General features: G+C 38.5%; 1 protein-coding gene across 1 annotated transcript in view; it reads left to right on the top strand.

The window, feature by feature from the left end:
- The window catches only part of kcnn3 (potassium intermediate/small conductance calcium-activated channel, subfamily N, member 3), a 129,980-nt gene that overhangs the window by 40,749 nt on the left and 67,021 nt on the right, over positions 1-22,210 (top strand). The window lies entirely within an intron of this gene.

Genomic DNA, 22,210 nt, shown 5'->3' on the forward strand with positions numbered 1-22,210 from the left:
CAAGGAGGTGGTCATAATGTTATGCCTGATCAGCTCCACTTACTATATAGGTACACTTTGTAGTTCTACAATTAGAGATATATACAGATGTAGCCCATCTGTTGACACACGGTGTTGTTTGCTATCCTCTAGCCCCTCATAAATGGTCAGTTTCTGACCACAGAGCCACTCTTGGCTGGATATTTTTGGATGGTGGACCACTTTGAGCCTAGCAGTGTCACTGATGCGTGCAGATACCCCAGCAATACACCAGCACGCTATCATATCAGCGTCACTACCATGCTGAGAATGGACCATCCCCCAAATAATATCTAAACAGCAGTCCTGTGGTCAGAAACTGACCAGTGATAGATGGGGTAGAGAGTTGGGCTAATAAATTGTGCAGCAACAGATGGCCCACAGTCTCTAACTGTAAACTCATAAATATATATAGCCACATCATGTCTTGTGATACGGTTTAATGAGAATATTTTCCATGGTTGTCTTTCGCTGCTTTGCTCTGAAAAGCAGCAAAGAGCTGCTGCTAAGAAAACAAACAGCAGACGGAAAGAGTGAACAAACAGATTAGAGGAGCAGCTGATGTTTGGTACCCCATGCTGCACTCATCATTGCCGTTTCCAGTCCACATCCCCACAGTGCAGGAACCACCCGGGAAAAAACAATCCACTGTTTTCTAAAAAATCTCACATTTTTATTTTTGCGAGGGATTCTTCTTTCCCTGAGTCACGCTGCCTTTTCTTTCCGTAGTAGTGAAAGGGTTGTTGAGTCACGCTGCTTTTTGGGCTTTTGCCCTCAGCAAAGTTCCAGTCACTTTAGCTGAACGTTAGCGTTATGCTAATCGGCGCGCTGGCTCTGAAAAGGCCGTGTGGAGAGGAGAGACATGGAGACAGTCGCCAAGCACACACACACTCCACGCTCACTCTGCCTCACAAAACACATGCATACACGGAGTCTACACTCACGAATGCCTGTTGTGCAGATGTTTTCATTGATAAAGGACACTCATGCCCCTTCCTCTAGATGAAATGTCACATATTCACAGATGACTCACTGTCTTTCACACACAGACACTCAAGACACAAACATGAGAGTGACGTACAGCCATGGGAGAGAGAGTGAGAGCGAGAGAGAGAGAGAGAGAGAGAGATGAAACACTGTATGCTAATCTGTATGCTAATCTCTCTGCAATAATCCTTCTAATGAAGTGAAGTTCTTGACAGAGAGACATTTACCCTCAGTCATTTCCTGTAATATCCTTTCATGATGCATCTGTTTTCGGTAGGGTTCGGATGTAACAGAATACAAGTATTGGAAATACGTATTAAGAATACAGAAGTTAAGTATCTCTATTCAGTCTAAGTTACATTTTGTAAAGGCAGTGTGCAATATTTAAATTTGTGGAGAACACTTTTAAAAGAAACACAATAATGCTGGTTTGTTATTTTAATTAATAAAATCATGACGTGTAAAAAAAAGTTTCTTTATAGACCAAAAGATATGGAAGTTTCTTTAGCAACATTCCTGCTAAAGCCTGAGTAGACTGATGAATCAATGAGTGCGTATGCATGCACTCAATAATCCGATCATAATCTGATTTCTGCAGTTATCCGATTATTCAAATACTCATGTCAACACTGTATTCCAAACTAGAAATCCGATTAAGAAATCTGATAAAGAGATGAATTTTATCTCAGTAATCAGATTTCAGTGCATGTATACTCGTACTCCGATTTCTCAGTCTGCGCATGCACGAAAGCAGATGGTGGATGTCGCGAGATGGCAGCAAAACACTTTTGGAGAGGCACTGAAACCAAACACAAAATAAAGGATTTGAATATTCCTCATTTTCTAGACGATGTAAATTAATATTTTTAGGTAAAGTGGCATGATGTTTAAAAAAGCCACAGCATGAAGTTTGAGTTTTGGCTGAGTGTTGGCTGGTTGCAAAGCAGAAATCTGATTACTGCCTGACTCATGTGCACCTGGAGTTTCCCATTATCTGATTACTCAAGAGCATGTAAACGTGTTGATCGGATTACTGACAAAATCAGATTTTCTGCAGTTATCGGATTATTAAGTGCATGTAAACGCACTTAATGTGATGAGTCAGCTATTTATCTCAGTGTTACTGAAAACCTTTAAGGGACGATGAAACTGATCTTTCTCGTCAGTAGTGAACACGGTTACTTACTTACAAGTGATGAGTTTAGCACTGGTGTTGTACTGGATTCATGCATGCAATTCATTACATACATGTTAGTAACTCAAAAAAACAGCTATTTATTGTCAAATTTATAGTCAAATGTACAAGATTTTGTAATTAGAATACTGTAAATTGTTTGCTTCATTTATGAGACAGCAGTTGGATTATGGGAGTAGCAGTGCAATGAGAGCCAAAATAATGTTGCGATTGTTATAACTTTAAAGAAGTGAATTTTCATAAAACATTACAGAAGAACTATGTGAAGAAAACTGCCAACAGTAACAGTGAGAAACAGTGTGAATTAAATATAAATTACAGTGCAGTTTTTGCCGTGTGCCTTATCAATATGTATTCTAAAAGTATTATGAATACATTACTTTTTCATATATTGTAATGGAATATATTTCAGAATACATGCAGGACAGTGTATTCAGTATTCATTACTTTTTCTAAATTCCCTGCCCAGTCCTGGTTTTTGGAATGAGGAAATGTTCAAAATATCAAACAAATTATATCAAGTGAAAGTCAGCATGCTACGGTGGCTAACATTTGGACTTAGCATTAGTCATGTTAAGTCAAGTTCCGAGCTGGCGGTTTAAGAGATTAGCCTATCAGGGTAGGCTAAAGAAGGTTGAACCAGTCCGGCAAAACCCGCGGGTCTCTGTCCGCTTCCAACTGAACCCTGTTCACTTTATCACTGCTGGTGTGAATGCATTTTATGATCAAATGAGGGAATTCGTCAACAGAGCTGGTTTTGCTCTTTTTCTACCAGCACGTCGGCGCTGTTTACTGTCAGTATAATCTGCCTGTTTTAACATCTGACTCTTTACAGACTCTCATTGCTCTCACATCGTTCCTGCAGCTCGAGCTGCACTTAAAAATGATGGACGTGCCTTAAAACAGTGAAGGTCTGCATTTGATTTCTGGCCAGGCCTCTGTGACCTGTGTAGTGAAACTGATAAACTAATGACAGACGCAGATATCAAGGTTATTATTATTGTTGATTGTGGCGACGCTAAACTGAGCGGAGTGTGGTTTGTTTCAAATGAGGCTCTAAAACCCTCAAAACTAAAGAGACTCCAGACCAAACAGTGACTCCTATGGGAGTCACAAGAGTGTTTTAGTGAAAACACGATGGACTGCAGCTCCGCTAAATATGCTTTTTTAACATGTTATGTGTTTAAAATAACTGCAAATTTCACTTTCTGTGATTGAACTGAAATGGTCAATCTGATCTTTTTCAGGCCCTAATTCAGAGGTTTTCAGTGTGAACAATTGAGAAATTGATTTTAATGTTTCTGTGGGCTGCTATGCTTTATAATTATAAACAGGAAGGCCTTGGGGTGGAAAAGGTTGAGAACCTCTGTTCTAAATCATACTATCAAGATTAACATGATGAAAGACGCCTTCTGCATCACTCTCAACAATGCTGTTTTACTCGGTGTGATGATCAAAGGCAGAGAGGAAGGAAGTACGCTTTAAAAAAATGTCTGTGTCCGTGTGGATGAGCATTGTTGGACATTAGCACGTTAGCGAACAACAAGTATCATTTTAGCAGTGCAGCTTAGACGAAAACGCAGCTCATCCCTTCAGCCAGTGATGTTTATTCTGCTAAACCAAAACAGCTCTCTGAAAAGCAGACAACCACACAGTGTTTTCAACCGCTGACTTCAGTTTTACTGCAGTTTATTCACCATGTTGAGCTTTTGGCATTTTATACTACAAATGTGTTTCTCCAGATCTGCACACATGACGGTTTTACACCTTGTACAGGAAATCGTCTTTTTAGATGAAAAAGTGGTGGTCCCATGTTTTTAACTGTTTTTTTACGTAACTCTGGACTGTAGTCTTGTCATCTATGTTTCACTCTTCTTTCAAGTCATGTAAATGTGGAGTGAAAACATCATCCAGACCAGGCATTCTCAACCTTGTCTACCCCAAGGCCCACCAGTTAATAAATACAAAGAATGGCGACCCACAGACAAACTTAAATCAACTTTTTAAATACAATTTCCTTTTTCTTTTCTTGAGTGCTGAAACTGAAAACCTGAGATCATCCATTTTGGTTCAATCACAGGTCCCAAAATTTGCAGTTATGTTAAAAATATATTTGCAGTGATGTTACAAATGGAAATAAACGTACAAAGTGGATGTGGACTTTGATTTGGAGCTGCAGTACACTGCCTTTGGTCTCGAGATTTCCCCTTAGTTTTGAGGGTATTTGTGATTAATTTGAAATAGCCAAACCTCACTTCACTCACTGAGCATTTGGAGTAGCGTCATCACAATCAACATTGATAGTAAACCTTACTTTATATCTACTTCTTTGTCCTTGGTTTTGAGTTTAACCACTCACGTCACTGATGCTTGGCCAAAAATATGTTCCAATCCATGAGCCAAGATCAAACGTATATCCTCACTATTATTTTATTTCGCAGCAGGTTATGGTGTAGAAACGAGAACAAATGAGGGTCTGTAAAGAGTGAGATGTTAGAACAGGCAGATTATGCTGACGGTACAGCGCCGACGTGCTGCTACAAGAGAAATGCAAGTTCTGTTAATGAATACCCTCATTTCATCATAGACTGCTTCCCACCAGCAGCCAGGATTCGTTTGGAAGCAGACGACAGTTCAGCTGTCTGTTGCAGACCTAAGTACAGGTGAAATTTTCACAGACATCAAAATGGAGCGAATTAAAGAAAAAGTACAATATGTGTGAAAGCGCTCTGCGAAACATCTCCATCTCTGCACGTGGCTGCATGGTGTCAAACTGATGACGTGCAATATTTTGATTTGTACTAATATTGGTTATAATTTGAAAACGTTCGCTTCTCGATTCTTTATTATTAAGTTAATCTTTTTTCCACTTATTTTGTTATGATGTTAAAGTGACGTTACCAGCCCACTACAAACTACTGCCTCCCCAGAGTTCAGGGCCACCGGTTGAGAAACCCTGATCCAGACTGCTAATCCATAACACAATTCGCTGATGATATTTTATCACCAACGTTATCAAGAAAGTTGATTAGTTGTTTCAGCTGTAGATCCTTCATAGAGTCATTTTAACTCACCTTTAATCAATGATATCTACAACCCCAATTCCAAAAAAGTTGTGATGCTGTGTAAAGTGTAAATAAAAACAGAATGCAATGATTTGCAAATCTCATAGACCCATATTTTATTCACAATAGAACATAGAACACATAACAGATGTTGAAATTGAGACATTTTACCATTTCATGAAAAATATTAACTCATTTAGAACTTGATGGCAGCAACGCATCTCAAAAAAGTTGGGACAGGGCCGTGGCAACCATTGTGTAGCATTCCCCTTTTTTTAACAACAGTCTGTAAACGTCTGGGAAGTGAGGAGACCCATTCTTGTCTGATGTAGGATTCTAGCCTTTAACAGTCCTGGGTCTTCTTTGCTGGATTTTTCGTTTCATGATGCGGCAAATGTTTTCTGGTGAAAGATCTGGACTGCAGGCAGGTCTGTTCAGCACCCGTATTCGTCTTCTGCGAAGCCATACTGTTGTGATGGATGCAGTATGTGGTTTAGCATTGTCTTGCTGGAATATGCAAGGCCTTCCCTGAGAGAGACGCTGTCTGGATGGGAGCATATGTTGTATACTGTGCGGCATTGATAGTGCCTTTCCAGATGTGTAAGCTGCCCGCTCCATAGACACTAATGCAACCCCATACCAGAGATACAGGCATTTGAAATGTGCCCTGATAACAAGCTGGAGTTCGCAGGATGCGATGTCTGTGGTTTCCAAAAAGAATTTCAAATTTTGATTCATCTGACCACAGAAGAGTTTTCCATGTGCATCGGTCCATTTCAAATGAGCTTTGGCCCAGAGAAGGCGGCGGCATTTCTGGATCGTGTTAACATATGGCTTCTTCTTTGCATGATACAGCTTTAACTTGCATTTGTGGACTGCATGGTGAACTGTGTTCACAGACAATCATTTCCGAAAGTGTTCCTGAGCCCATGCAGTGATTTCCAGTACAGAATCATGCCTGTTTTTTTTATGCAGTCCCACCTGAGGGCCCAAAGATCACAAGCATCCAATATTGACCGTCGGCCTTGTCCCTTGCGTACAGCGATTTCTACACACTCTCTGAATCTTTTGATGACATTGTGTACTGTAGATGGTGGGATATCTAAAGTCTTCACAGTTCTACATGGATGACAATTTTCCTGAAATTGTTCCACAATTTTAAGGCGCAGCTTTTCACAGATTGGTGAACCTCTTCCCATTTTTGCTTCCGAGAGAGTCTGCCTCTCTAAAATGCTCTTTTATACCCAGTCATGTGAGTTAGTTGCAAATTGCTCCTCCAGCTGTTTTTTATTACTACCACTTACTTTTGTTGCCCTGTCCCAACTTTTTTGAGGTGCGTTGCTGCCGTCAAGTTCTAAATGAGTTAATGTTTTTCATGAAATGGTAAAATATCTCACTTTTAACAATATGTTCTATGTTGCATTGTGAATAAAATGGGTCTGTGAGATTTGCAAATCATTGCATTCTGTTTTTATTTACATTTATTTACATTTTACACAGCGTCCCAAGTTTTTTGGAACTGGGGTTGTACCATGTTAGTATGATCATATTATCATCATTACTGTTACCCGTAATACATACGTTTATTTGCTTAAAATATAGTTTTGTTGGTGAATTCTGTCTGCCATAAAACCTCGTTTTAGACTTTCTTTTGCTTGTTTTAGTGAATAGTATGTACATTTGTCTTCGTGAGATGCAATTGCAATCACAAACAAGTTTCCTTCTGAAATATAATTGCTTTTTACAAGAAACAAGTCTTTTTCTCATGCCTAGCCTAGCGTGTCATATTGGATTTGGCCCGCAGGGTTCGTAATATGTAGCACATAAAAACAAATGAGGCTGAGACTCAGTTTGACAGAGTTTGACTGTATCACTCCATTAGTGTTTCTTCATGATTGTAGTAAATGAGAAGCTCCATGAGTGCAGACAGTTAATTACAGTTTAGTGTACGGTATCATATCATGAAGATTTACATCAGCAGGGTGTAGGAACTTATTCTGTCAGTGCTGAATTCTCTTTTTTCCCCTTTACCCTTTACCTCTCGCTCTCTCTCTTCCTCTAGCTTTGCACTTTCTTTCATTTTTTCTGTCCTTTTTCTCCCTTTCATCCTTCTCTTTCATCCTTCTAACTGTTGATCTTTATCCTGCTGTCATTTCTTTGCTCTCATTTTTTCATTCTGTCTTTCTCGTTGCTCTGTTCTTGCCTGTGGTCAATAAAGGCACACACAGACCCAAGCACAGTGATCTATAGTGCTGTGAAAAAGTCAGCGACCACCCTTTCATTCATCATATTTAACTGAAAAGTCTTAACAACTATATGGATCATTTCACCAAATTGGTTCAAAAACCCATTTTAGACATTTAACTGACTTAAACTGTTTTGCTTAGAGTGAATGTATACCTTAATTATGTCTTATATTTTGTTAAAATAAATGATTGAACGTGTCATTTTGTCATTAATAAAACAGTCATAACACTATAGAAACTTTTGTTTCAGTAGTGACTGTTTCGGTATTGACAGATTTCGCTAATTTTGAGCAGAACTCAAAAACGCTGGCCAGCCCATGGCTAGCAAACACAGCTTTGAACAGCTGTACACCCATAAAATCATAATATTTTTCATTAAAACCCAAAAAATTTACTTAACTGCAGACAATGTGTTTCTTCATTGATAATTTTTAGTGTTACACACTCATTTTCAGATTTTGGGACACATTTGCTTCAAAACAATGGGATCTAACTGCTCACCATGTGGCCATGAGGGACAGGGATACAGGGGTGGTAGTGACGTGAAATCGTGGGAGAGCATTTTTTAATTCTGCATTTTGAAGTCTTTTTATTTAAAATTTTAAACTGTCATTTTAAAAACAACATTGAAAAAAAGTGCAACAAAATGTAATACTTTCAAATTTTGAAATTAAGACACCTCCCAACAGGAAGTACCCAACACTCTTAAAAATAAAGGTTCTGTGCAGGTACACTTTTCGTTCATCAAGGTACAAACAATGTCAATGTTCCCTCAAAGGTACAACGGTGACTTTAAAGTCCAGTTGTGTACTTTAAATAAGTTTTTCCAGGTGAAAAGTATGTATTTGTACCTTTTCATAACCTCGTGTTTTAAAACAGAACAATAAAATAAAAGCCTGGAGACGAGACGGGGTGTGTGGAGTCAGTACAACTTAGAAAATATAATTTCAGTGGATTATGGTACAGTTATGTTCCCTGACTAAAGGTACTGAAATGTACCCTTGAGGGTACCACCCTAGTGACAAGAGGGGTACAGACAGTTTACTTCCTTGTGTAAATGATGACTTTGTATATTTATCTTATTACTGTCTCAATTAATGCTGTGGGTGTAACCAGATAACAACATAATCCTTTTAAATATCTAAAGTGAATACTTCACTTTTTGACTGTGGGTTTGAACTAATGCAGTAGAATGGTCCATACACGCATCTGCTCTTTGCCTTTATTACAGCTTCCCATCTATTCGGGTGACTTGCTTTCAGTTTCTCGAAGAAATCTTCGGGGATATTTTTACACATCTCCAAAGTTCAGTCTTAGAAGTTGGTTGCATTTTCTGCTTCTCACGATTCAATTAATCCCAAACACATTCAGTATACTTGAGGTCTGGACTCTGGAGTGGTCAGGCCATTGTTCTGAAAACACCAGCAACCTCTTTGCTTGATTCTTCTTTGTTGTCCATTTTCTTTTCTCATTAACAGCTTCTTGACAGCTACATGTCCTTTCAGACACATAAAGTTGCGCTGCCTCTCACAGTAGCCATGTTTACATACAGCCTAATAATCCATTAATAATCTGATTAATAGCTCAATCTGAATAGAATACGTCCATGTACACACATCAGTCAGAATAGTCCGATTGAGGCTGTTTGGAACACAATTTCTATCTGATTGAACGAGGTGGGTAATCCTGTAAATAATCCGTTAAATAGAAGAATAATAGCCATGTAAATGCCTGTATCTGATTACACAGTGGGAGGTGGGTTAGAGGGAAGCGCGGGCATAATTAACGCCTTACCAAAGAATGGGCCGGATGGCAGGCCCAAAATTTTATTAGTTCCAGTCCTAAAATCTGATTGGCTGAGTTGTGTTTGAAGCCATTGTAAAATCCACAATATATGCACAACTATGACCACCTAACAGTGACTGAATTCTGTATTACTGCACCACAGCATGAAAAATCCTTGTGCTGTTAATGGATTAATCTTTGAACCTGCTGCTCGCAGGTACCACCATACTGATGTAGTAAGAACCCATTTTTTGTTTAAACTGAGCGGCTGGCACCTTATTTTCCTATTTAGAATTAGGCTGGTCAGCTAGCTAACAGGCTAAACAACACCATCATTAATATCACAGGCTTGAATTAAAGTACTTACGATATGATTCACTCTGAAAGGGCAATATAAAACACCAAAGAATGTCACTTGAATGACTTACATGCTTCAAATGTCCATGTTTCAGTTAGAAAGAGTCAGAAATTCTAGCCTCTACAGCCAAACAGTGCATCATTTATCGAGTATGAATGTGAGTCCCAAATGACTATTTCTTAGCTGTATTTTGCACTGTTGGGCTGCAGGATCCAGTATTTAAATTCCGACGCAGTGCACTATGTAGGGAGCAGGGAGCCATTTGAGATTCAGCCCCAGCACGAGAAGAGAGCCGCCGCTGGATTGGTGCTAAATAAGACTCGTGGGGGTAATTTGGTGACCAAAACGTACTTATATAGGCAAGGTTTTTTCATTAAACAGTGCTGTGTTATCATATGTTCATTGTTATATGTTATATGAACTTAATAATAACAATCATTTAATAATAACTTAAATTATTTTCTGAAAAAGTGCGTATTTTATCATAGTTTATGTTGGCCGCCGTTTTATAAAATCAGTAAGACACTTTGCGTCGTGCCTAACAACACCCTTCCCTGTGATAAAATCGCAGTAACGCACAGTGTCTCGTGGCTTATTGCTTTATTTTCACACTTCTATAACCTAAGAAAAGTTCCACTAGTTTGCATAGAAGTACCTGTAGTTACTGAATAATAGGCCTTTGTATGTAATAAGCCTGGAATGTTAAGGGGTTAAACATGTTATATCTTTGCTATGACTTCTGGGTAGTGTAGGAACTTGCCATTTGATGCCTTTCTGGAGGGAACTATAACGAGGAGATGTTCTTTTAAATATACTGAATCTATGCCCATCAGAAGGTTTGTAAAAGTGTTATTACAGCTCATGTAAATTGCTCCATGGTTTGTTCCTTTAAATGAAAAACTACCAGATGAGTCATAAAGCAAGTTTTATTTTTGGTGATACTGATTTTTGGGAGACCGCTACCAAGGTATTGTATATTTTTGGCCAGAAATTATGTGTAGATAGGTTTTACTTTTGCTGAGTCATTATAACCTCACTAGAACACTGTAAATGTCATTTTTGACTCTGAAAAAAAAAAAAACAATTTGAAATGCTATTTTTGACTCTCTGAAGCTGCCTGCTTGCATCTGCTTGGTCACACCGTCACATTGCCTATCTCGTCTTAGTGCGTTTTTTGTTCAAATACAAGTCAAGGTAGATTTATAAATCTCTGCAATGGACTGGTCACCTCAGAGTCCACACCTCAACAACACAATGTGTTTGCGATTACTTGGATTGTGAGAAGCAGAAAGTACAACAGACTTCTGAGACTAAATTTTGGAGGTGTAGAAAAATAACTCTGCAGATTTCTTTGAAAAATGAAAGCAAGTCTCCTGAAAAGAACGAAATGAAATCAAATAAAAAGGTGGTCTCGGTTTTATAATACTAAATAAAATGTAGTATAATATCTACAGATATAATCATTATAATGTTATGTATGTCTGTTCATTGTAATTTTTATTTATGTCTGTTTATTAACCCAGGCGTATTACATACTAAGGCGTATTATCCAGTACCTACAGGGACTTCAATGCAAACTGGCTGAGCTATTCTTAGGTTATAGAAATGTGTAATAAAACTTTTGGCCCTGGTCATGTAAGGGGTTAATGTCTGTTTATGTTGGTTAATTATATTGTACATAAATAATCAACATAAATAGCATTATCTACATAAAATGCAAATTAATACAGAAAGCAGTGATTTATATATCTACTTTATATACTTGTATTTGGCCAAAAACAGCAAGATATGTTTTGTTTTACCTAATATGAGAGTGGGACCAAGCAGACGCAGGGAGGCAGCTTCAGTGAATCAATACTGTTGATTTTAATGTTTTTTCAGGGAGTCAGAAATGACGGTTCCAGTGTTTTTTTCAGGCCAAACTGAATTGAAAGGGGAAACCGGTTTGTGTGTTTGTATGTGTGTATTTAGCTGATGCTAGAGTTCCTGTGTGTGTTTCTGTGGTGATGAGCCCCTGTGCATAGGTTTGACTCAGACGCTGCCAGCTCACTTCTGGAGGGAGGATGAATGTGTGTGTGTGTGTGTGTGTGTGTGTGTGTGTGTGTGCTTGACCTGGTTGAATGAAAATGAGAGCATGGATGATGGGAGAAGACACGACGTGTTGGAATCGAGGAAAGTGTCGTCAGGAGCAAGAAGAGATGATAAAGAGAAAGAAACACACAATTAGATATTGATTATAGATCTGCTCTGGAAGAAACATCAATAAGACCCATCATGCTGTCCAAGTGGATGTGGATGTTTAGGACCAGCCGATAAAACAAGACTCGGTCCATTAAAGGAGTAATTTGGCAAAGAATCAAAGGTACACAGTTTTCCTGCTTCTTTAATTTTGCAGTGAAACTATGAGGCTAATGTAGCTAACACGTAATGGAAGCTTATAGCCCAGTTAGCATCATGCAAACTTTAAAAACGGACAAGAATACATGCAAAATTCTTTAGAGACTTTGTAGTCAACGGCAGGGGGGAGGGTCTCTAAGCTAGTTACTGATGATAAGTGGGAGTGATGGGAAGGAGCAGTGAAACATGGTATTATTGGTTATTATTATTTTAATAGTTTTAATAGTTTTTTTTTGCATAGTAACAAAAGTTGTATCTTTTAAATGATATTACATGATGAATTGTGCTTAATATGACAAGGCAGATTAACTAACAAGGTATAACAGGTCAATTGGAAGATTTCAGGTTGACTATTTATATATATATATATATATATATATATATATACACACATCCTGATCCGTAGTGGTAACAACCTACCAACAGTGGTACGAGGTGGGACCAACCATGAACCAGCAACCCAGTTGGGTGCCCAAGACTCATTGATACTTGAGGGTAATGAAGGCAATGTTCTGCTGGGAAACCCAGAGTTGAGGCATTTCTGTGGACATTAATTTGACACTTGCCACCTACCTAAACATTTTTGCAGACCTTTATGGTAATAATATTCCCCGAAGCGAGTGGCCTCTTTCAGCTGGATAACGAGCCATGCTACACTGCACACATTGTTTAGGATTTTAGGGACATGGTGGAGAGTGAAGGTGTTGTCCTGGCCTCCAAATTCGCCAGATCTCAATCTGAGCGAGCATTTGTGAGATTTGCTGGAACAGCAGGTCCAATCTGCGGTGACTCTGTCTCACATCTTACAGGACTTAACGACTTTGTTGCCAACATCTTGGTACCAGATAACACAGGACACCTTCAGTGGTCTTGTAGAGTCCATGCCTCGGCGAGTTTGAGCTGTTTTGGCGTCACACAGAAGACCCATACATCAGACTTTGAGGCCCAGCTGGTACTGCTTAATTTGATTCCCAAACCCAATCTAAACCTGTTCGCACACACAGAAATGCTCTTTTTTTATTTCCTCCATGGTGAAGAGTTAGCAAGACTGTTAGCTAGGCTTTGTTGTGCTCCTTGATGTGCATGTGGGAGAGAAAATGCCATGTCATACAGTGTCAAAAACCACATCTTTTTGATTGCCTGACACCTCAACGTGGTTTGAGTCATATATGCGATGATTTAGGCATGCAGATTACGCCATGCTAACTTGGTGGCTATAAGCTTGTTAGCTAGATTAGCTTCCAGTGCAAAGATAAATATGCTCAAGTTCAGAACCAAACATGTCTCGGCTGAACGACTACATTTGGGATAAGGAGGGAAATTTGTAAGTTTGATTTCTTGCCTTTAACTCTAGTCTTTGCTGGTTTTGAAAAGCCTTTTAAAACAGGACAAGGCTTAGTCTGTGCTAAAGCAGGCAATCCAACACGATGGTGTGTCACTATCACAGAAATGTCAGTCAGATGCAACTGGTGACCTTCATTTTGAGCCAAAACGTATATGTGGTTCAGTCTACTATTTTAGACTGTCATTGGGTGTATATGGTCTTGTAGTCCTTGAATCGAGTGATTTGTATACTGTTTTAGGTAGCCGCCATCTTGAAGCCTGCATCTTGCTTGTATTTATATCCAAGTCTGTTTAAAATTATTTAACAGCTAAAGGGGAAAATGTGTAAATCTGATTTTCCACCAAACTCTTTATTCTAGTAAGGGGCCCTCAGGGACCGCAGTACATCTCCTTCACGTCCTGAAGGCTCGTTACTTAAGCTAAGTTTGCATTTCCCCTCCTGCTACTCTTCTTGATCCTTACAGAGTGACATTAAAAGAGATTCATGACTTCACAGCCTTCGCTAAAGCCTATTAAACGGTTTGGTGAATCATCGCAGCTACAAGAAGCCAATTTCATAATTATCTTCGAGTGCAAGGTTGGGGCTGGGAAAGGATTTTTGGAAGCGGCTCGTGCGAATGATCGCAGTTCGGAGGTTTTGTCTCCAGACGGACGTCGCATCAGCCTCCTTCTTCATTATATCTTATCAAAATTATGGCCTCTCTATTAGCCTTTATTTTTTCAAAGTGAAATCCAAATAGGGATTTTCACTTAGTACCTGGATGTCTAGAGTTATTATTGCCAGATAAATGTATATAAATTATAAATTACATAATTAATTCAATTTAATTACATACATAAATACATTCATTGCAAAACGTTTACCTATTGACAGATTGGATAACTGAATTTAAAAACTTTAGAAATCTAGAGATAATATTGTCCATTTGCTATACTATTTATATTATTAATTACGTCGTTAGGTAAGTAATGGACTACTTTTACATTTGATTGACTGTAAGGTCCATGAGGATTTGTACAAATTGATAAGGTCATTATTATTATTTTAGTTGTCTTCCACAGCAAATTGGAGTTTAATTTAAATAATAAATATGGACTCAAAATGCAGACTTTTAGCTTTAATTTAAGGGCATTTACATCTAAATCAGGTAAATCCATTTTCATACATAACCTCTTTATTTTATATCTTTTGCATAGCAAAACATAACATAAGCGTAAATTAATTTACCATTTTTAAAACATGGCTGCAGTCAATGACTGCCTGAAGTCTGGGACCCATAGACATCATCAGATGCTGGGTTTCTTCTCTGGTAATGCTCTGCCAGGCAGCTGTCTTCAGTATTAGGCTGAATCCAAGCAGATATTGTAGCCCAAACACTTCAGAATTCATCCTGGTGCTATAGTGAGCAGTCACATCATCAATAAATACAAAAGAACCAGTTCTACTGGTGGCCATACACGGCCATGCCATAACACTACCTCCACCATGCTTAACACATGAGGTGGTATACAGTTTTTTCCCATCTCCACGCTCTTCTCTTTTCATCATTCTGTTGATATTTGTCTCATCTGTCTATAAAATGTTGTTCCAGAACTTTATAGACTTTTTTAGATATTGTTGGCAAACTCTAATCTGGTCTTCCTGTTTTTTAAGGCTTAACAGTGATTTACATTTTGTGGTAAACCCTCCGTATTCCGGAGTCTTCTCTTGATTGTTGGCTTTGACACAGATGCACCTTCTTCCTGGACAGATCTGGCCAACTGTTGTGAACTATTGGGTTTTCTTTACCAGGAAAAGATCCACCACAGTCGTTTTCCATGGTCTTCCGAGCCTTTTGGTTTTTCTGAGCTCACCACTCCCTTCTTTGTTTTTAAGAACCTACCCATAATTGATTTGGCCACACCTAATGTTTTTGCCCTCTCTCTAATGGGTTTGGTATGATTTTTCAGTCTGACGATGGCTTGCTTTACTGGCAATGAAGCTTATTGGACTATATGTTGAAAGATTCCAAATGACCCACTTGAAATCAACTCTACTGCTTTTATCTTCAGTTCCTGCTTGTTCTTGGAGAATTTTCTGTTCGATTTAGTGTTTAGTAAGTGAAATACATGCTTGATTAGATTGAGGTGAGATGACTGACCTGGCTATTGCAGAACATCACTCCAGTTCTTTGTCTGTAGTATTAGGCTGAAGCAGATATTATAGCCCAAATACAGAATTCACCCTGCTGCTATCGTGAGCAGTCACATCATCAATAAATACAAAGGAACCAGTTCCATTGGTGGCCATACACGCCCACGCCATAACACTACCTCCACCATGCGTAACACATGAGGTGATATGCTTTGATTCATGGACAGTTCTTTCCCTTCTTCACACTTTTCTCTTTTCACCATTCTGTTGATCTTTGTCTTATTTGTCCATAGGATGTTGTTCCCGAACTTAATAGAATATCTAATATTTGTTGGCAAACTCTAATCTGGTCTTCCTGTTTTTAAGGCCATGGTTTCCATTTTGTGGTAAACCCTCTATATTTACTCTAATGAAGCCTTCACTTGATTATGGACTTTGACATAGATATGCCTTCCGTCTGGAGGATGCTCTTGATTTGGCCAACTGTTGTGAACTGTTGGGTTTTCTTCACCAGGGAAAGAATACTTCTGTTATCCACCACAGTTTTTTCCATGGTCTTCCAGGCCTTTTGGTTTTTCTGAGATCACCACTGGCTATTTTGGCTAGAACGTACCAATAATTGACTTGGCAACACCTAATGTTTTTGCCCTCTCTAATGGGTTTGGTATGATTTTTCAGTCTAATGATGGCTTGCTTTACTGGCAGTGAAGCTCTTTGGACTTTATGTTGAGAGTTAACAGCAGCAGATTCCAAATGCAACACTTGAAATCAACTGTAGACTTTTTTTCTGCTTACTTGTAAGTGAAATAATGAGGGAACAGCACAAACCTGGCCAGAATGTCTGAACAGCCAGTTGTCCAGTTACTTCTGAGCTCTAAAAATAGGGAAGCTATGTGAAAATGATTGTAACTCTTACACTTTTAATTCGATTTGGGAGGAAATACTCATAAATTAGCTGAAAAGTCATTTTCATTTTCACGTTCAACTGCAATATACTCTGGTAAACAGTCAAAGTAACAATAACTTTGTTGATGTCCAAATATTTCTGAACTAAACAATATATTCTGTTTTGTATGTTCAGGTCAGCACTTCTGACTTGTTCCAGTATCAACAAAAAGTGTAGGCATAACAATAAATTTTATTAAAGATCAAAATATCTAATTTAGAATCTGCACTTTCCACAGAATTCCTCTGCTTGCTTCAGTGAGATACAAGTGAGAGGTAACGTAAATGTACAATATGCTTTTGTTTGGCCACTGAAGAACACTGAACTCATTGTCTTGTTGTGAAACCAGTTTGAGATGACATCTGCTTTGTGACATGGTGCATTATCATGCTGGAAGTAGCCATTAGAAGATTAAATTAGAGTTAATTGTGGCCATGAAGGGATGCAGCAACATTACTCAAATAGGCTGTGGCATTCAAGCGACGGAAGTGTGCCAGGAAAACATTCCCCACACCATTACACCACCTCCACCAGCCTGGACTGTAGACATAAGGCAGGTTGGGTCCATGGATTTATGTTGTTGACAGCAAATTCTGACCCTACTGTATGTGTGCCACACTAGAAATCTAGATTCATCAGACCAGGCAACTTTTTCCAGTCTTTAACTGTCCAGTTTTGGTGAGCCTGTACCCACTGCAGTCTCAGTTTTCTGTTCTTGACTGCCAAACATGGAACCCGACATGGTCTTCTGCTGTTGTAGCCCATCTGCCACAAGGTTTGACATGTTGTGCATTCTGAGATGCTTTTCTGCTCACCACAATTGTACAGTCATCTGAGTTACTGTAGCATTTCTGTCAGCTTAACCAGTCTCGCCATTCTCCATTGACCTCTCTTATTAACAAGGTGTTTTCATCCGCAGACCTTCCGCTCACTGGATGTTTTTTCTTTATTACACAATTCTGAGTAAACTTTAGAGACTGTTGTGCTTGAAAATCCCAGGAGATCAACAGTTTCAGAAGTACTCAGATCAGCCCGTCTGGGACCAGCAATCATGCCAAAATCAAAATCACTGACATCACATTTTTCCCCATTCTGATGGTTGATGTGAACATTACCTGAAGTTGCTGTCTGAAGGTTTGATGCACTGCACTTCTGCCACACGACTGGCTGATTTAATAACTGTCTGAATGAGTAGATGTACAGGTGTTCCTAATAAAGTGCTTGTGAGTATATAAAATCACTCTCTTGGTGTATGTAATATAGCACCATTCTGGAGCATATAACCAGCTCACAGTGAGATCTAGCCAGGCTGAAATTGCAGCCTCCACACGGCGGGGTTAGTTTTAACACAGTGTTACGACAAAGCTTCCCAAAGTAAACAGTGAAAGAACTCCAAATCCCCTGCATATAAATTCAAAACAGTTCATTTTTTGGAACTACTTATTCACAGATTCTTCAAAAACGTACTTTAGTTTTCCAGTTTTCCAGGATATTTGCTGTTCTACTTTGGTTCAGAATACACCGTGTATCTCCATTTTTATCATTTGTATCATTTTTCTTACATAATGTGAAAACACCAGTAAAAGCAACAGTAGAAATAGTACAAAATTACTTTTTATTTTTATACTTTTTTTATTAACTTCCATTATAAGTTAAGAATATTTTTTTCCTTCTCCTGTATAGTTACTATTAAGGAGATATGAGGTTTTGTTCTGACAGCAACATTTGTTTTAGTCACCGGACTAAGCTTGTCTGGTTCAAACAACATAGAATTGTATTAAACTCTGTAGTGACTGTTACAACTTGCCCCTCAGTCTATTACAGTTAACCCTGTCTATAGGGTAAGATGTAACATTTGCACTCGCACCATTCTTGCCTGAATTATCCACAAACAGTAGGTGCTGGAAACCTAGTATATGCTGTCATTTGTAGCAGAGATGCGGAGGTTGTGTGTATAAAATATTTACAAGTAACTCCACAAAATTTCCAAAAATGATTTAGCACCAAACAAAATGTGTTGTGCCCCACTCTCCCCTCCATTTACGAATGAAGTAATTACAGATGAAGTTTCCCACCCAGATCCCACGCAGTCAGGCTTAAAGCCAGTATTTTGTCTACAGGAGAAAACAATGCATGAGGACAAGGCTATTGATCAGAGTGAGAAGAGCTGATGAATGCTATTGATCAGGGCTGGTGGCTTGATCAGTTTTGGCACTGACTGCAGTGTCAATACATAGATTAGGCAACAACAGAATGTCAGCATGATAGCATTTTTTCTAATCAGTAGTTTCATGATACACAACAACACTGTCTTTACAGCATGTTATAATAGCACCTCAGCCTGTATTGATCTCCTGGGAAGTGATTGAGGCTGGGAATGAAGGTCACCAGTTGCATCTGGCCGACACTTCTGTGATAGTGACGGTCCATTGTGTAGGAGATCCGGCTTTACAGGTTTACCGAGCACAGACTAAGCCTCAGTCTTGTTCTAAAAAGGCTTTTCAAAACCAATCAGCTGTGTAATTGAAGCAAAGAGGTTTAATCTATATCTGCGAAAACAGCTCTAGCATAGTTGGGACCCCAGAGATTTCGAAGAGAGCAGATGTGATGTTATTACCACTGTACACTGTAAAAAGCACCATCCATTTGAACAGCTGGAGCTTGTTGGCTGTTCCATTACATATCACGAAAATGACTTTACACAGTTGTCTCCTTACCCCAAATATAGTCGATCAACTAAGACATTTTGGTGTCCAAGTGTGCCTCATTAGTTTTGCACTGGTCCATCTGTCCATCTATAAAAATGGACAAAAGTATGTCAGATGGCTGACAACAGAAGCAGCAGCCACCTTGAAGCGTAAATTTTGTCTGTATTTTTTGTCCATTTTTGTTGATAACAGTCTGCGCAGTGTCAGAAACCATGTAAGCAAGTTTGTTTGAAATTGCTTAAGAATTTGATGCAAATTCCTGCAGATTGTGTGATGCTAATTAACATGTTTCCATTAGTTACTAGCTACTTTATTCTTGACATGATATTCAAACTGTGTCATGATATTTAGTGACAGAATTTTGGAGTACAGACATTCTAAGTGTAGAATGTCAATAATAGTAATTAGGATTGTAACCATACTGTATGTAAACATACTGGTTGGCTTTACTTCTGGTTGGCATTTATTCAGCATGGAAGCAACTCAATTTCAGCAGTTATCTGATTATTCAAGTAGTCATGTAAACAGTATACACTGATTGCTTAGATCCGACTAAGGCCTAGAAATCTGATTAAGCATTCTGAGTTTAGTAATCTAGTTTTAGTGTATGCATACCCTTACTCTGATTTCTTTCATTTTTCTCAGTATTCACTGAGTATGTGTGAAAACAGAGGGCTGTCTCAGAAACAGCAAGCAGCATTTAACACAGCACTCGTGAGATGGCAACAAAACACTTTTGGAGCGATGCTGAAACCAGCTACGTACTTGACGAAATGAAGAATTTAAATATTCTATATCTTCTAGATGACGTTTATGTCTTGTCTTAATCTGTGAGTTTTTTGGTGGGTTGCAAAGCGGAAATCTGATTACTGCCTGTCTCATGTAGACCCAGACTTTTCACATTATCTGATTACCTAACTGCATGTAAATTCGTTGAATGGAATACTGACAAAATCTGATTTTCTGCAGTTGGTGATGATGGTACTACCTTGAGATGCATCCTCAGACGCACCTCCAGTCCTATCTCCAACTTTCAGAAACAACTTCTAAGTCATATTTTAGTTTATTCAGTTAAAGAAAATTCACTCATTATCATCTTCGTCAGAGTGGGATGGGAAAAGACTGATTTAATGAGAGTAGCATGAGTTTTTAATCCAGAGACTTCTTGCATTCTATTCATCATGGAAGTGAACATAAACACAACGTATAATGAACACTTGAGGCATAAGGATGCAGGGACACATATTCATCAGTTTTTCTGAAGAGCTCCAGTTGGTGTCCACCACTTGAAGTGGGACCAAAATGGGGCATTTCATAACAGTATTTTGGACATAATGTTGCATTTCATAAAGATATTGTTCGTTTGTAAAAACTGTACAGTTGCACTAGGACCATACAGAATAAAATCATGCCAGCCTGTCATTGCTCACCTTTAAACAATGGATGAAGGCCAGGCTAGTATGTTAGCCTATTATACTAAGATGCACTAAATGTATTTTTTTCGCTAGAGTATGTAAGGATTTATCATTATTACTGGTTATGTTAAATTCATGTGGTTCAATGAGCTCTGGTGCATCATACAGTGTTGGCGATAGGAACTATGGGTCGTAAAATCTATACCGGGGTCGACAACCTAAATGTTAAAAAGAGCCATTTAGTCATTTCAATAAAATTCTAACCACCTTAGGAGCCACAAAATTGTATGTCCATTTTGCCATCTTGGCTGTAAATACGTCTCAGTATGTGCTAATGTACTAGTATAGGCTAAAAAATATTAACGAAAACACAGACCTGCTTTGCTCTGCTTCAAGCTTTCGTTCAGCTATAACTGCTTTTCTCACATCTCCGGCAGGAAACCTTTCCTCAAAAGTAGAATAGTTTCTTGTAAAACATCTCTCAACGTTTGATTTTTTACGAGGCTGAAGTCAGTTTCTCATTCCCCAGCTTCTTGATCAAATTTTCCCCTTCCACCTCTCTACACCATTTAAGGTGGAACGGGAAGATTCAAACAAGAAGCTGGCGAATGAGAAGCGACTTCAGCTTTGTGATTTTTTTTGTGTTTGACAGTTTCTCATTGCAGATTAAACATATCCGGAAACCAGCTGGAGTGATCTAAATGCAAATAAGTCCATTCATCTCCAAATTATCAGTGTTCATCTTAAATCTCTCTCTTTGCCTTTTCATTAGCCACTAGCTAGGCAAGCTTGCTGTCTGCGTTGCTATGCGACCAGCAGTCTGCATGCCAACCTTCAGGGTTAAAGGGTGAATTAGCAGTTATAGACCACATTAATTCCAGCGTTTAAGACCATTTATTGTTAAAGCTGTGTTAGGACGATCAGCAGAGTGTTATTTTACTGTAAAGGAGGATTATTTTATTTTTCCCTAAAAATCTAATTCCGCTGTGGAGCCACCTCTGGACAGTAAACGAGCCGCCTGCAAGTCCGGAGCTGCATGTTACTGACCCCTGCTCTATACTCACAGTCAATTTATTTACTATTTTAAATGAACATTGAACCCCCAGGTGTCTTAATATGTAATGCAGATAATGGTAAATTTGAACAGCTATAATAAAAAGAAATAACAGTTAATACAAATTCATACTGCATCATTTATGGTACATGGGGAAAATGCAGCATAGCATACATAAGAAAACAATGAAGATTTACTTAAGAAAATCTTAAGAAAATAATTAAGAATATGTTAAGAGAATATTTGGTAACTTCTTAAGTTCAAGAATTGCATTTAAAAACTGTCTTAGGAACTTCTTAGTGTTTGTCTTAAGAACCTTCACAAGTTTTTCTTACGGAAGCTTTCGTGAATCCGGCCCCTGGTTGCTATCACTACCACAGCAAATAATTCTGACCCTTTATGTTTCAGAATGGTGCATTTCACATCTAAACACTCTGAATGGCTTTGTTAAAATCCTAGCAACTGAATTAGGCAAAGTTCTTAGGAAAATTGTAATTGTTTTTGTATGTAGGCTATAAAGGTCATAAAGGTTAGGTTGTCATGTAGACTATCAATATC

Source organism: Colossoma macropomum, unplaced genomic scaffold (genome assembly GCF_904425465.1).
Source record: "Colossoma macropomum unplaced genomic scaffold, Colossoma_macropomum, whole genome shotgun sequence".
Lineage (NCBI taxonomy): Eukaryota > Metazoa > Chordata > Actinopteri > Characiformes > Serrasalmidae > Colossoma > Colossoma macropomum.